The 16,412-nt window shown below is 38.3% G+C and overlaps 1 pseudogene; it reads right to left on the bottom strand.

Annotated features, from left to right (window-relative positions):
• Positions 1-1,241: 1,241 nt before the first annotated feature.
• Positions 1,242-1,917, bottom strand: LOC122679123 (annotated as a pseudogene).
• Positions 1,918-16,412: the final 14,495 nt, after the last annotated feature.

Raw genomic sequence — 16,412 nt, 5'->3', positions numbered from 1 at the left:
AAGTGATACAAACTATTAGAATCCCTGACTACTTCAGTGAGGTAGCACTCTTGGTTTTGCGAGGCTTATGTCCAACCATCTGGTGTGGATGCTTTGAACTATGTAGGATATCTACTGTTTCCTGCTGTATAAGACCTAGCTGCATGTTGTCATCAGTACTGTGTGGAGTGGCATCAGTACTGTGTGGAATGGCAGCATGACCATTTTAAGGCAGAACTGAAGAGTTAAATGATCCTGATTCAAGGTGGTTAGGTGAAAAATATAAGTCAACTTTTATTTTATTCATAAAAAACAAACAAATAAATTAACAAACAGCATAGTTGCAGAATCTTAGTCATATACCAGGTACCATAATCAGTACAGCTTTATTCCAGTAAAAAGTCTATGTAAAGAATAGTAATTACAAATTGTGCGAGCTGGTTGAGCTTATGTTTGAGACATTTCATAATTAGCATCAAATAAAATATTTATTAAAATAAAGATGACCTAGTGCACATGCAAAAATTTAATTTAAGCAGTATAAGCCCTCTCATTGAAGGGCTCAGTGGTAAACAATCCACCCGCCAATGAAGGAGACAGGTTCGATTCCTGGGTCGGGAAGATCCCTGAAGAAGGAAATGGCAACCCTCTTCAATATTCTTTTTCTTTTCTTTTTGGCAAATTTAATCTGATAATTTATTTATGGAAAAAAGCTAGTTTTGATGAGAAAAAAGTTTAATCCTTTCCTTCTAAACATAAAAGAAACTCAACAGGAATTTTAAAGGTAGTATGCCAGAAAATGCAACAGTAACTCATAATGTAATCCTTTTCAATTAAACAGCCAAGTTGAAGACACGTGTTAAAATACTTTTCAGACTGAATATATTTATCAGCCTATATGATCTGTTGTGCTAATTGAATTTTGATTTTTTTTAAAAAAACCCAACCTTATTTATAAGAGTTGTCACATCTAGAAATGAAGAAAATAAATTAGATCCCCTCTCCCTTCCCCAAAGATATTAATTTCTAAAGCATGAAAAGCTATATATGTTATACAAATTAACCAATAGTGTTACAAAAGTAACGTAGTTTTGGATGACATTATGTTGTATTTATGTTGAAGTACTACACAAGAATACATGTATCAATTGGGCATTTTCAGTCTAATTAGTCTCTTAAGTTATTTAACTCTTGGCAATATATAATAACTGGTACGTATTTTGGTACTTAAGTCATGATTGTAGAGAACAAGAAGCAGTATGTTAAAGTAATAGAGTTTGTATTTGACAATTACTGTGTTGAAAAAAAAAATCTTCTATGAACTCTGATTCGTTTTGCAGTTGGTCACTTGTAGCAGATCTTTGACTATATTCTTCCATATCCATGCTTTCTCTAGCCTCAGTCTCTGACATTACTTCATTCCCCTCCTCATATTTCGGTCTTTTGAGATTAATTCTCTAGCTAATTTAACAGTCAGTCCTTCACTGTAATGAAGCTTCCTTTTCATTTCAAACTGTCGCTTTTTTTTTTTTCTCCTTCTTCAGGTGAGAGGTCAGGTTCCTCATCTCCACTGCTTTCTGGTTCATTAACTCGATACTTTGGTTCGGAGCTTTCAGCAGCAGTAGTATCAGCTCATTTCGGAGCTAAGATATCTGGGCTCAGGGCTTCAGCGGTTTCTGAACCACTCAGTACATCCTCCTCACCACCCACCATACTGTGGGAAGGCGTGCTCGGCAGTCTAGCTTCACTAAACCATAGGCTTCCTCTGCTGGATGAGGTCGCCAGGATGTTCATTTCATCCCACTTCTGGGACCTTTTACTCAGCTCTTGTCAACACTTGCCGGGATGTTCGGCGGAGGCCGCCACAGAGGAGGTCGTAGAGCTCTTGTTCCTCAGGATCCCCTCCATAGGCCGCTGCGAGGCCGTGGAGGCCGCCATTGCCCGCGGCTACGCGTCGCTATTCCGCGTCACCGCTCGGCGCCGCCCGCAGGAAGGGAAGGGCCGCGCGCCGGCAGACACTCGCCACGCGGCCGCCGAGCCCGCCTGGGGCCGGAGCGGCCGCACCCGCCGTCGCGGAGACAGCCTCCACACTGTTGTCACGACACGACGGCTCGGCCGCTACGGCGTCGTGGCGGGCGGCCCTCCGCGGGCCCTTGGCCGCGGAGAGAAGCCGACGCTCCACGTCCGTCCTAGTGCCTCGGAAACGCTGTGGCCGGAGGAGCTTAGCGGGCTGCAGGCCATGGGGTCACCAAAGAGCCAGACACGTCTGAGAAACTAAACAACCTCACTGCAGGAGAGACCGTTTAAATCAACAACATAAAGTGCTTCGTGAATGTATTGCTGCTGCTAAGTCGCTTCAGCCGTGTCCGACTCTGTGCGACCCCATAGACGGCAGCCCCCCAGGCTCCCCCGTCCCTGCGATTCTCCAGGCAAGAACACTGGAGTGGGTTGCCATTTCCTTCTCCAATGCATGCATGCATGCTAAGTCACTTCAGTCGTGTCCGACTCTGCGACCCTATGGACAGCAGCCCACCAGGCTCTTCTGTCCACGGGAGTCTCTAGGCAAGAATACTGGAGTGGGTTGCCGTTTTCTTCTCCATCGTGAATATATTACTATCTTGCTAACTCTCTTGAGTAGTCTCACTTTGACCAATCAAAATTTAAATTTGCATCATTAGTTGATAAATGTACACTTAGTGACAAATGTAATTATAAAACTAAAGTTGTGCAGCTGAAAGCGTTGCTTTTTTATACGCTTCCTCTACCAGATATTTCAGGTTCACTCAGTGCAATTCCAATTCATTTGTTTCAGGTACTACTACGTGTTAACAGGTTTATAATTCCTCGGTGTCTTTACAGTTTATGTTCTGTCCTGTTTCCACCATGCGTAACACCTTGAGATGTAAAAGGTAGAAATAATTAAGAGATATCATTGTTTTTATTTGCAAGCATTATGAAGGAGCAGTGGTAACAGGGAATCCAGTGTTCAATCCCCAACTTAGTGGTCATTAGAGGTAAACCTTCTTTGCAATGGAAAGACTGAGAAATTTTTATCCTGCAGACTGTAGTTAGATTTCCTGATTCCTGGATCCTGGTAGAGTTGAAATGAGTAATTGAGGTTGCAACTTCTATATTTCTGTCTTTTGGATTAAAGAAAAGATATAAGTTTCCTTGGAAAGCTAGTTCTGTGCTGCTATTCTGGTAATCAATCCAGGAAAGCCAGCCTGGGGCCTTCATTTTTAGCCATTCCAAAGTATTTTTAAGTATCTAATTGCCTTATTAAATCTCTTTCTTTTATATTAGGTTTAATGGTTCAAAATATATGTGAACAAGTTCTGACATAGCTACATAGATGATCAACTCCTACAGGATATGGTATATCATGATTTTAAACACTAGTCTTCTTACTGCTCTTAATCAAGCAAATAATCTTATTCAATTTTATTTTTATTTCTTTTTATGGAACTGATCAGCATAATAGCTTCCTTACATTTTGTTTTTAAGTAATTTCATCCACTACCCAATATGAAAATGTTTTTGTACATATAAATAATACAAAGAATATTATGCATTTGAAAATGTGTACAATATTCTAAGATAAACATTTTACAAATGTCTTCAAATAGACAACCAGTAGGGGCAAATCATGAAAGATGATGCTGTGAAAGTGCTGCACTCAATATGCCAGCAAATTTGGAAAACTCAGCAGTGACCACAGGACCGGAAAAGGTCAGTTTTCATTCCAATCCCAAAGAAGGGCAATGCCAAAGAATGCTCAAACTACTGCACAATTGCACTCATCTCACAGTCTAGTAAAGTAATGCTCAAAATTCTCCAAGCCAGGCTTAAACAATACATGAATCGTGAACTTCCAGATGTTCAAGCAGGTTTTAGAAAAGGCAGAGGAACCAGAGATCAAATTGCCAACATCTGCTGGATCATTGGAAAAGCAAGAGAGTTCCAGAAAAACATCTATTTATGCTTTATTGACTATGCCAAAGCCTTCGACTGTGTGAGTCACAATAAACTGTGGAAAATTCTGAAAGAGATGGGAATACCAGACCACCTGACCTGCCTCTTAAGAAGCTGTTTACAGGTCAGGAAGCAACAGTTAGAACTGGACATGGAACAACAGACTGGTTCCCAATAGGAAAAGGAGTACATCAAGGCTGTATATTGTCACCCTGCTTATTTAACTTATATGCAGAGTACATCATGCAGAATGCCAGGCTGGATGAAGCACAAGGTGGAATCAAGATTGCCGGGAGAAATATCAATGACCTCAGATATGCAGATGACACCACCCTTATGGCAGAAAGTGAATAAGAACTAAAAAGCCTCTGATGAAAGTGAGAGAGGAGAGTGAAAAAGTTGGCTTAAAGCTCAACATTCAGAAAACTAAGATCATGGAATCTGGTCCCATCACTTCATGGGAAATAGATGGGGAAACAGTGGCAGACTTTATTTTGGGGGGCTCCAAAATCACTGCAGATGGTGATTGCAGCCATGAAATTAAAAGATGCTTGCTCCTTGGAAGGGAAGTTATGACCAACCTAGATAGCATATTAAAAAGCAGAGACATTAGTTTGCCAACAAAGGTCCGTCTAGTCAAGGCTATGGTTTTTCCAGTGGTCATGTATGGATGTAAGAGTTGTACTGTGAAGAAAGTTGAGTGCCACAGAATTGATGCTTTTGAACTGTGGTGTTGGAGAAGACTCTTTTTTTTTTTTTTTTCCCCAGTGGGTTTTGTCATACATTGATATGAATCAGACATGGATTTACATGTATTCCCAATCCCGATCCCCCCTCCCACCTCCCTCTCCACCCGATTCCTCTGGGTCTTCCCAGTGCACCAGGCCGGAGCACTTGTCTCATGCATCCCACCTGGGCTGGTGATCTGTTTCACCATAGATAGTATACATGCTGTTCTTTTGAAATATCCCACCCTCACATTCTCCCACAAAGTTCAAAAGTCTGTTCTGTATTTCTGTGTCTCTTTTTCTGTTTTGTGGAGAAGACTCTTGAGAGTCCCTTGGACTGCAATGATATCCAACCAGTCCATTCTAAAGGGGATCAGTCCTGGGTGTTCATTGGAAGGACTGATGCTGAAGCTGAAACTCCAGTACTTTGGCCACCTCATGGGAAGAGTTGACTCATTGGAAAAGACCCTGATGCTGGGAGGGATTGGGGGCAGGAGAAGGGGACAACAGAGGATGAGATGGCTGGATGGCGTCACTAACTGGATGGACATGAGTTTGAGTAAACTCCAGGAGTTGGTGATGGACAGGGAGGCCTGGCATGCTGCGATTCATGGGGTGGCAAAGAGTCGGACACGACTGAGCAACTGAACTGAACTGAACTGAACTGAACTGAACTGAGGGGCAAAATTTCTAGTAAAGAAAGTTTACAAAGAAGTGTTAGTAGCAGCTGGCCTAGGGAACATTTGCAAGAACATTTGTGCATTTAGACTGGGCCAAAAAAACATTTGTTTTGTCATAATGATTGAAATAAACATTTTAATTTAGGTAGAGTTTGAGACCAAAACATGTGTCTCCAAATAAAATAATATTTAGGAAATAAATACTCTTGCAAATATGTTTCTTTACAAGGCAAATATTTTTTAGTTTTTGACAGTGCAGGTGTTAAGGTACTTAAGTAAGGTGTGGGTGTCATTCTTCATGGTAGAATAAAGGACACCATGTTTTCCTTTTCTGCAATGTTTTCTTTATCTTCACTACGTAGTAGGAAAAAATGATTCAATGCAAATAATAGATAATAAAATTATAAAAAAGATGGGTAATATTTATTGTTATCTTCATTGAAATGTATTTGTTAAATGTAGCAAAGGAATATAAACTTGCTCCACTCATTATAGTGTTCTGTAAATGTTGGGATATAAAGGACTTTTGATTATATGGAATATAATGTTTACAACTGTGTTAAGATCTTTAGTTATGTTTCAAAATACATGTATATGGTTTTGTAAGGTATATCTGCCTATTATGTCTATGTTACTTCATTTCATATGAGGACATTTAACATTTTAGAGCTAATGCAAGCTGCCTTCTTGGAAGGTGGCTCTTGGAGCTGAATGCATGATTAATTTTCTTAATATGGTAACTGTGGATGAAAACCTTACTGATTAACAATGATCTGCCTTAGGAGAGCACGTGAACGTGTATGGTGGTGGTGGTTTAGTCGATTTGCCAGTCTGGAGGATCTCTCCATTGATGTAAGTGGGTTTAAAATCATCTCCTGGTACTGTGCTCCTGTCAGTGTCTTCCTTTATGTTTGTTAATATTTGCTTTATATATCTAGGTGCATATATGTTTACAAGTTTTACATCTTCTTGGAGCAATTTCTTTATCACTATATAAAGTGCTTTTTTGCCTGTTGTTACAGACTTTAAGTCAATTTTTTCCAATATAAATATTGCTATCCCAGATTTCATTTCATATTCATTTGCATAGAAAACCTTTTCCCATCCCTTCATTTTCAGTCTGTATGTATCTTTAACACTGAACTGAGTATTATAGGCAGTATATATATGTGTGTGTATCCATTCAGCCATCTGTGTTTTTGATTGAAACTTTTAGTTTATTTACATGCAAAATAGTTCTTGATAGGTAAGTACTTATTGCCATTTTTTTCATTGCTTTGGGGTTGTTTATGTAGTTGTTTTTTGCTCCTTTCTTTTTTGGCTCTCTTCCCTTGTGATTTGATGACTATTTTAGTATTATTTTGTATTACTTTACCTGTTTTGAAAAATATAGATTATCTATTATAGATTTTTCTTTTGTGGTTACTTTGAGGTTTATATTTACAACAGTTATAAATATATAAATTTATTTTAGGTTGATGGTCTTTTAAGTTTGAATTTATGCTAACAGCCCTGTATTTTTACCGCCCATTCCCCACAATGTTTAATGGTCTTAAAATCATATTTTTCATCTTTTTGCTTACATCCCTTTATATCCCTATTTACATCCCTCAACTACTTACTGTAGATGTGGATGATTTTACTACTTTTGTTTTTTAATCATTTTACTAACTTTATAAGTGGTTAAACTATTACCTTTAGTATATGCTTGCTTTCATAAATGAGATTTTTTTCTCTTGTAATTTTCATATTTCTAGTCATTATCTTCTCTCTTTTGAGTTTGTGGTGAAGAATGCCTTTGGAGGAAAGCGAGGCAGCCATGGAGGCAGTGCTACTGCTGAGTCACATGCAGTGGGGGGAACGATCACTGTAGCCTCTCTCTCCCCACACACCAGTGCTGGCAGCTTAATAGAGAAGACCCCAGAGACAATGGCCTTTTGAGTGCCTGATGTGTTAAACAATAGAGAAGAAACTCAGCCCGAGGGGGTGGGGTTTGAGCACCCGATGCACTGATCAGTAGAGAAGGACCAAAGGACCAGCCAGGGATGCCGGCGTCAGACACTAAAAAAGCTTCTGACAGTGCCGGATCTTCTGCGCCTTGGCCACCAGCTTCGCTGTGCCCTGGGTGTTGTCACGGTCCCCACAACCCAAGCAACCACGCCACCTCCACAATCGGTCCTCGCTGGGGCAGAGCTGCCAAAGGCTAGGAAAAATCCTAAAAGCACCATGCCTCCTGTGCCTGTAGCTGCAGAATTCCCTGCATATCCAGCACTGTCAGGGGCCCCACGATCCGAGCAACAGCATCGCCTCCACAATTGGTCCTCACTGGGGCAGAGCCACCAGAGGCTAGGAAAAACACTAAAAGCACCATATCTCTCGTGCCTGTGACTGCCAGCTTCCCTGTGTACCTGGCACCACGATCCCTGCATAACGGGTCCCTCCTGGGTCCCTGCAATCCAAGCAACCACACCACCTCCACCGTTGGACCTCACTGGGGCAGAGATGAAGAATGCTAGAAAAACCCCTAATAGCACCATATCTCTTGTACCTGGGACTGCTTCTCTACATACCAGGCACTTCCAGGGTCCATAACGGCCACGCAGCTGCACCACCTCCATGTCTGGTCCTTGGTGGGACAGACCCCCAGCCTCCAGGGCAGCCTCAGGAGAAATTCCTGTGGATGACCCACAAGCAGAGGTGGGAATAAAGCCACAGTTGAGCTCCAGAGACAGAGTGGCTAAGGAAATGTGTAGTTATTTGCAAGAGGACTTTTCAATCTTGACCCATTCACACAAGTTACTGACATCATAGGATCCAGAAGGGAAAAATGAGGACCATAAATCCAGGGGCTTCATTCTTCACAGATTTTTCCATCACATATGCTTACATACATACACATTCTACCACCACCAACACCACCACCAATAGTAGCAAAGTGTGTATATTTATTGGCTAGAAAAGATGCAGAGAGTTCCTAAGACACGCTCATTCTTCATCTTTTTCAATCTGGATGACACACGAGGAGCTTTAGAGGGAGAATTCTAGAGGTAAAAAGTAAGTTCTGGCTTTTGAATGTAATTTTTAATTCCTGTTTAAAACAAAGCTTTATGTTTCTTCACTTTTCCATTAAAATTCAAATATAAAAGAGGTTTGATTTCATCTGCCATATGTCAAAAGTTAATATTAAAATAATCTGATAGCCAAAACAAAATCATTTTCACAATCATTTTTTGTGTTACAAATACATTTCTAATAACTAAGCACATATTTGGAATTAAATTCAAAAAGTGAAGCAGTTTAGCATAGATTATCTTAATTGCTTCTAACTGTAATAACGCTTACCAATTTTATAGTTGAGAAGCTAAAGCTCAAGGAGCTTATATTTAATAAGTTCTAAAGTTTATATTGTAATTTTGTTAGGTGCATTTTTTTTTACTTGCAATACTTTAGAATCCTTCCCATAATGCTGCAAAACAGAAAGCAACTGGATTGTTTCCACTTGTGATTTCCTAATACAAAGTGCTTGAACTGTCATTTTCCATTAAAGGAAAATATTTTTTTCCTGTTTCTATTTATTCACATTATGATTTATCACATTACTAGAGGCTATCAAATGCTTTTAGATAAAGTCATTATTTTTGTTGTAATCATCAAGTAGTTTTCCATTTTAAACACAGTATGTAAAAATAGTTCTTACACAGAAGTACAGAACAGACTTTTGAACTCTGTGGGAGAAGGTGAGGGTGGGATGTTTCGAAAGAACAGCATGTATATTATCTATGGTGAAACAGATCACCAGCCCAGGCGGGATGCATGAGACAAGTGCTCGGGCCTGGTGCACTGGGAAGACCCAGAGGAATCGGGTGGAGAGGGAGGTGGGAGGGGGGATCGGGATGGGGAATACGTGTAAATCTATGGCTGATTCATATCAATGTATGACAGAATCCAAAAAAAAAAAAAAAAAAACAGTTCTTAAAGGTCTTACATGCCTAGACACTCAAAAAATTAGATATTCTAACACATGGAAAATCCCATATGTGAGCTAAAGAGAGAAATTGAGTAATAAATCAGCTGTTCATTGTTATACATTCCTTAGAGTTTAAAATATTTTATGTCCATCCCTTTGATTGTCCAAGTCACATTTAAAGGAAATGGATTGTGTCTTTGGCCTTCTTACTTTCTCCAAACCACCTTGAGCACTGTTATACACATAATTGTTGAATGAGATTTACCGATGTTCATAGACATTAGAGGTGACCTGCACCCCATTTACCAGTCATACACAGAGGATGCGGTTCTCTATTTTACATGCAGCGAATTACATGGCATTTTAGAACTACTCTGATTTTTTTCCCCTTAGTCTCCCTTAGCTGGTGCCAATAATTTATCTTATGAGGTTCAAACTCTTCTGTGATGAAGCACTTATTCCCTAGGAAAGGTGACATGTGGATTTATATTCTTTCTAACTTGTAAACGTATTCTCCTCGAGTTTTTGGGCGGACAGATTTGATAAAGTGAGCGAACCTGGGCTGAATGGAAGTCTAAAAATAGAATATATGTGTGCCAGAGTTGTGAAATGAGCAGAAGAAAGTGAGGAAAGCATGTTTAAATCACTTTTTTTCCCTATATTAATTCCCTCTTGTTCTCTCTGTCTCTCACTCATCTCACATATTTTTTATGAATTCACAAAATGACTATCAGCATCAAATTCTGCACTTGGGGGGGCGTAGATAAAGGTGACTTCTAATTGTTGAATTCACTGCCGGTTTTGATTTTCACAAATTGAATGGCATATCACATACTAGTGGTCATTTGCTTACTTAGATCGGCATTCATATTACATTTGGAGTTTCACTGAACCATTTTTGTGAAAGACCAAAACTGCTTCTGTGGCATCCACATGAAACTGGATCAGGGTTGACTACTACATTCTTCTATGTATGAGTAGAAGTTCTTGCTCTTCTCTTTTTTTCAAGGACCTCTGATGCGATCTTAAAGTATTTCTTTTTAACCTACCTTTGCACACTTCACCATCTAAGTATAAATCCTCTGTGCATTTGTGTGTGTGTTGCACATTCCTGTTGTATACACGTTCATTCAGAATTCTGAAACAGCACAGCATATGCGGTAATTTGCCAGTATAAACTATTCTTTTACAAGAAAGTGTAGGGAAACTGGAGTTCGCTCTCGATGGTGCATTTTTTTTTAACCAATTTGATGCAGAGTCGAGCGGTAATGAGTTGAGCTAATGAGCTTCCCTGTAGTTCAAATGCAAAGTGACTAGTTTTAAGGAGGAAGAATGTTAGTCACATTTTCCCCTAACCATCTCTAAAAGAGTTCAGTCCTTTTATTTTACCAAATGAAAATTGAAATCCAGTCCAGAGGAAATTTGCTTCCACCTTTCCTCGTTGTAGCCCTGGAACAACTGGCTTCATTTGTCTCTGACAGCTTAATAAAAAGAAGGGTCCTCTGAAAGGTAAAAACGCTGAAATTTATTATTACTCTGCCTTATCCGTTTCAAATGATAGCATTAGAGTGTTTTGTTCTTACATGCCATCTTTCTTCCCTGGAACCTAATTGTGTTGCTCCCTCACCATTTATCCCGTCTGTCACTGGGCACACTTTGTACAATAGATGCCTCTCTTCAGCGTTTACAGTGACATGAGCAACAGCATTTAAGTGACTTGCCAGAACCACAGCCACTTAGCTGTCAAGTCTTCATTGAAAACACAAATAAACCTGATTTCCAATTCTGTGCCCATAAATTATGTCGCATAACCTAATAACTGAAGGATCAATTTGTTTTTAAGTTGTGAAAGGAGCTCGTAACACTTGGCAAAGCGCTTACCTGTTCACAGTACCCAGGTTGCCTTGAAACCATAGACTAAAAATGTCTTGGCTTTATAATAGTTTGAAACGGATAGCATTCAGTAGAAACTTTACTCTTCTTTTTATTTTTTTAAATAAGAAATCTCAAATTCTTTCTTGACAGGATTACCCCCAAGGATGCTGCTGAAAAAGTAGCAGTTAAATAGAATCCTCAGGCCACACAATTTTTCAACCGCCCAGCCCTGAGGGTCAGCCGGGTTGCCCACTGCTGCCTGGACCCTGGGAGTCAGCGGTCCTCTAGTCCTCCAGCGCGGAGCCCTTAGCCTCGCCTATTCCAGGGCCCTTCCCTTTATGCATGCGCATACATCCTTTTCGGGTCTGTGTTGCACAGTCCAGGTAGCTCTTGAAGAAGAATTTCACTCTCCTGGGGGCCAGGCTCAAGTGAATGACCCTCCCGAAGTTATCCCAGACTTCCTCCTGTCTGACATGTGTGATGATCATGTCGACGTAGATCAACCAGATATCCATGTGGCTTTGGGTAAATGGCTCAGCATTTTCTCAAAAATGGCTTTGACATACTCTGCAGTCCCCAGCTATACTCTAAAATTTTGAATTTTGATCTTTTCCCAGGTTGGCAATACATTCATGATGCTGGGCAGCAGCACCCTAGCCCCAGTCAGCTACAATCATGAGGGTGAACAATAAAAGGACAAGCGTTCTGCACCGAGACAGCCAGTCTGTGTTTCACTTAGGTACAGTTTCAGTTCAGTCGCTCAGTCGTGTCCAACTCTTTGAGACCCCATGGACTATAGCCCACCAGGCCCCTCTATCCATGGAATTTTCCAGGCAAGAGTACTGGAGTGGGTTGTCATATCCTTCTCCAGGGGCTCTTCCTGACCCAGGGATCAGACCCAGGTCTCCCGCATTGCAGGCAGACACTTTACCGTCTGAGCCGCCGGAGAAGCCCCATATGTTGGACACATGTATGTTAATGAGTGAAATATTCCCTTCTGTTATTGATCTCTTTATCATTATATACTGTCCTTCTTTGTCTTTATGAACTTTGTTTTAAAGCTTGTTTGATATGAGTATTGCTATCCTTGCTTTCTCCTTGTTTCCATTTACACGAAATGTCTCTTTCCATCCACTTACTTACAATCTGTATGTCTTTCACCCTGAAGTGAGTCTCTTGTAGACAGCATATTGTAGGTTCTTATTTTTTATTCATTCTTCCACTCTATGTATTTTGACTTGAGCATTTAGTTCATTGGGATTTACAGTAATTTTTGATGTTTGTGCTTATTGTTATTTTAAATCTTGTTTTCCAGTTGATTTTGTAGTTTTTCTTTGTTCCTGTCTTCATTTTGTTTTCCCTTTTGTGGTTTAGTGGTTTATTTTGTATTATGCTAGAGTTCTTTTCTTTTTTATTTCTCTAAATATATTGTGTGTTTTTGATTTGTGGCTACTCTGGTTTACAGGTACATTAACCAATAGCTATATTTATCTGCTTTACACTGACAGTCATATAAATTCAAACACATTTTAAAAGATCTACTCTTTTTACTCCTCTCTCTCACATTCTGTGATTATTTTTCCTATTTTTAATTTTAATTTTTATTCTTTTGATATTAATTGTAGTCATAATTGCTTTTACAAATTTTTGGAGTATTTCTAATCTAGTTGTCAACTAACTTTTAATGATCTTCAGTTCTTTTATATATTTGCCTTTCTTACTGTAATCTTCCCTTTCTTATACATTCTTGCTACCTTGATAGGTTTAGTATTGCTATGCTCTTTTAGTTTTGTTTTCTGTATTTTTTTTTTTTTTTTTGGTTAAAAGCAAGTCACTAGATCCTGTCCATTCCCAAGGGAATGGGATTGCATGAGAGTTTGAATAATAGAAATCTAGACTCATTAGAGCTATCTAAAAATCTGTCTACCAATGAGGCAAAAATAAAGACTTTGTCAGTACCTACTTTTCTGCCTCCCCCATGGGAGAATCAGTTAAATTAAATTAAAACTTACAACATACTTCATGAATTATGTATAATAAAGCAATGTAAAAGGGGCTCTAAAATAGAAATGGTAAAAGTATTTCAAAACAGGAAGAAGTAAAAGAAACTAATAAGACCATAGCAGAACTTTTTGATGCAAGAGAAAAACTACATTCTTCTGAATACCTGTATCAAGTATTAGTTCAGACATTTTATATAAATTATAATAATGAGGAGAACTGAACATGAAAACATAAAATCTATATAAAAGACTAATGTTATAAATTCTGGATTAACATATGATTCAAACTTTCATTAAAAATTATCTGAAATTGAGTAACTTAATATCATTAAAAATTAAAGGAAACAGAGACTATCACCTTTATTGATAAAATAAGTAAAATAAAACTGATTTTAATATGTAATTCAATAATTTTTGGATTTAATTGACCTGGAAAGAGTTTGCAAGCAGTAATAGTTTTAATTATTCGTGGAGTGACTACATGCATAGATATAAAGGTGCATATGGAAAAAGAGAGGACAGCAGTCTCATGAATATACTCTTAAACATGATAGTTGATGTTATATTTTGTTACCTCAGGAAATAACCTTGGCTTTTTCCAACATCCAAAGACATGATACAGAATCAATAGCAATTACCCTTGCACTTTTAATACTACCTCGGGTGGATTTGTCCAATATAGTATTCCATCTGCCACTTTATCATCTGTTTATTGGTTTGACAAATGTTTATTGAGTATCAGGCACTATTTTAAACATTTTTCTATGTACTAATATTGAGCTTACATTTGTCTCATGTGCACACATTGCTTCTTGTACACCATCAAGAACAGAAGCTGTAAAATAGTTAAAATTATATTCATACTATTTTATCTTTATATAGGTTATATCCATATCCATGCTTAAGTACTTTTACTTACAAAATAAGGAGCTCTGTTTTAAGCACCATATTTTTAGAGCTGAGTGTACAGCTAAACCTAAAGTAAAACCCATAGATTATGTGCATCTGAAAAACTGCTGGGTTCAATTCATCCCCAAGTTCATGTACTGTCTAGCACTAGTAATTTATGCATTAAATACAAATGCCTATAAAAAGGAATATCTACTTCTACTTTTAGCCAAGTTAACTACATCAGAGCTTTCTAGAGATTGAAACTGTAGGCAGTAGCTTAATGGTATATATACAGAAAGGATTTTTTAAAATATGGGTACAGAAATAACAACTTTGGTCCCAAGTAGACACAAAGAGAGAGAGAATAAAGCAGAAAAGCTGTCACATGCTTTCTTGGTCAGCTGGAATAGCCTTAGCAAACCTACACAAAGGAAGAAGCAACCAAAGAGAAATGTCTTGAAAGTGAGGAAAAGAACTGTGCATAGTCATGTGGGAATCATGTCTAGGGACTACTTTACAAAATAAATCATCTATATTTTGAAGTCTAGATGTCATTTAATTGCAAGAGGATAAAACAATCTTAGAATAATGTTTACTGCCTCCATTTATAATCTACAAAATGGATTGGAATCACCCTGAATATTGTTTGGAAGGACTGATGCTGAAGCTGAAACTTCAATATTTGGTCATTTGATACAAAGAGCAGACTCCTTGGAAAAGACCCTGATTCTAGGAAAGATTGAAGGCAGAAGAAGGGTGTGACAGAGGATGAGATGGATGGGTGATATCATTGACTCAATGGACACGAATTTGAGCAAACTCCGGGAGATAGAGAAGGAGGGACAGGGAAGCCTGGCATGCTGAAGTCCAAGGGGTCACAAAGAGGTGGACATGACTGAGTGTTTGAACAATGACAAAAGAGAAAAATGCTCTACAGAGTAGCAGGTGGATTAAAGAGACAAGACAATGAAGAGAGGGACTCAAATGAGGAGGCAACTGAAAAATATTCTAGATGAGATGGTTAAGGATTGAGCAATATTGTTTCAGTAGACAGAGAATGAGACCAGAAGGGTATGAAGGAAATAAGACTTGTTTATAAATTACTTGGAATTTGAAGAAAAGAGTGTAATCTAACAAACTATTTTGGATAACTGAATAATTGCTATGATACATACATGTAATTCAAGAGGGGGAAGATTTCGTTTTGAGTAAAGGTATGTTTAAAGCATCTGAGAATCATGCAGTTGGTCACTGATCTACAAGAAAGAAGAAACACTATCTGACTCATGGAATAAAAAAGTCTACTTAATGATGCAAGTCTTGGGAATCATTATCTGAAAACATGGATGAAAATACATCCACCATTAGAGTATTAAAAAAGTAGAAAGCTGTGTGTAGAATTTTAAAATATACTTATCAGTAGAAGATTGTACTAAAATGACTGGAATTTATAAGGAGAAGAAGAGCATAAGATGATGTCATGGATGACGGTAGACCTTCAAGAAATATGGTATGATTAATAGTAACAGATGTCATTAAGAGTAAGATCAGAAAATATACCACATTTACTGGTGAGAATCATTACCGGTTGTGATAAAAAGGGCCCTAAATAGCTAACTGTACTGGTAGTCTTAAAGCAAATATAGAAATACATATTACTGAAAAAAACATAATTGTACACCAAAGGGGAAAATTTAAGAATAAGATTTTGAGATGACGATAGTAAAGATATAATGAATTCATATAGCCTGACATTTCTATGTAATTTATGTAAGCAATGTATGTACTCATTCAAACCTAATGAGAAATAACAACAACAACAAAAACCTGAGAACTACAGAGCTTCATTCAAACCCCATAAGAAATAAATACCTGAGAGTCACAGCTTCAGTTTCACAGATATAAAAAGATCCAGCGTTGCTTAAGTTCACACAGGTGGTAACTGACAGAACTAGAATTTTAACGAACCCACATAGATTTTTAGCCTCTACACAATACTCAGTTTTGTCACATCTAGTCCGTGGGATCCCAAAAGAGTCAGACAAGACTTCCCAACTAAACAACAACAATAAATAAAAGAGAGTGGTGGAACATTTAGCATCTACTTGTGAATGGAAGAAATAATTGCGCATGTTCTATTATTTTATGAATCTTCAAAGAATTCAAGGATATCCACGATGCTTTTTGTGTTAAGTAATTATAAGTAATTATAAAGAATATTCTAATACTCTGACCAGCATAAATTCATGTATGTTGCCCAGCTATATCTCATATTTTAGGGTTGTGTTGCTTTTGTTCAGTCACTAAGTTGGGTCCA

This window comes from Cervus elaphus, chromosome 21 (assembly GCF_910594005.1).
Source record: "Cervus elaphus chromosome 21, mCerEla1.1, whole genome shotgun sequence".
Taxonomy (NCBI): domain Eukaryota; kingdom Metazoa; phylum Chordata; class Mammalia; order Artiodactyla; family Cervidae; genus Cervus; species Cervus elaphus.
Note: the sequence above shows the minus strand (reverse complement) of the source record. Positions and strands in the feature narration are given on the sequence as shown.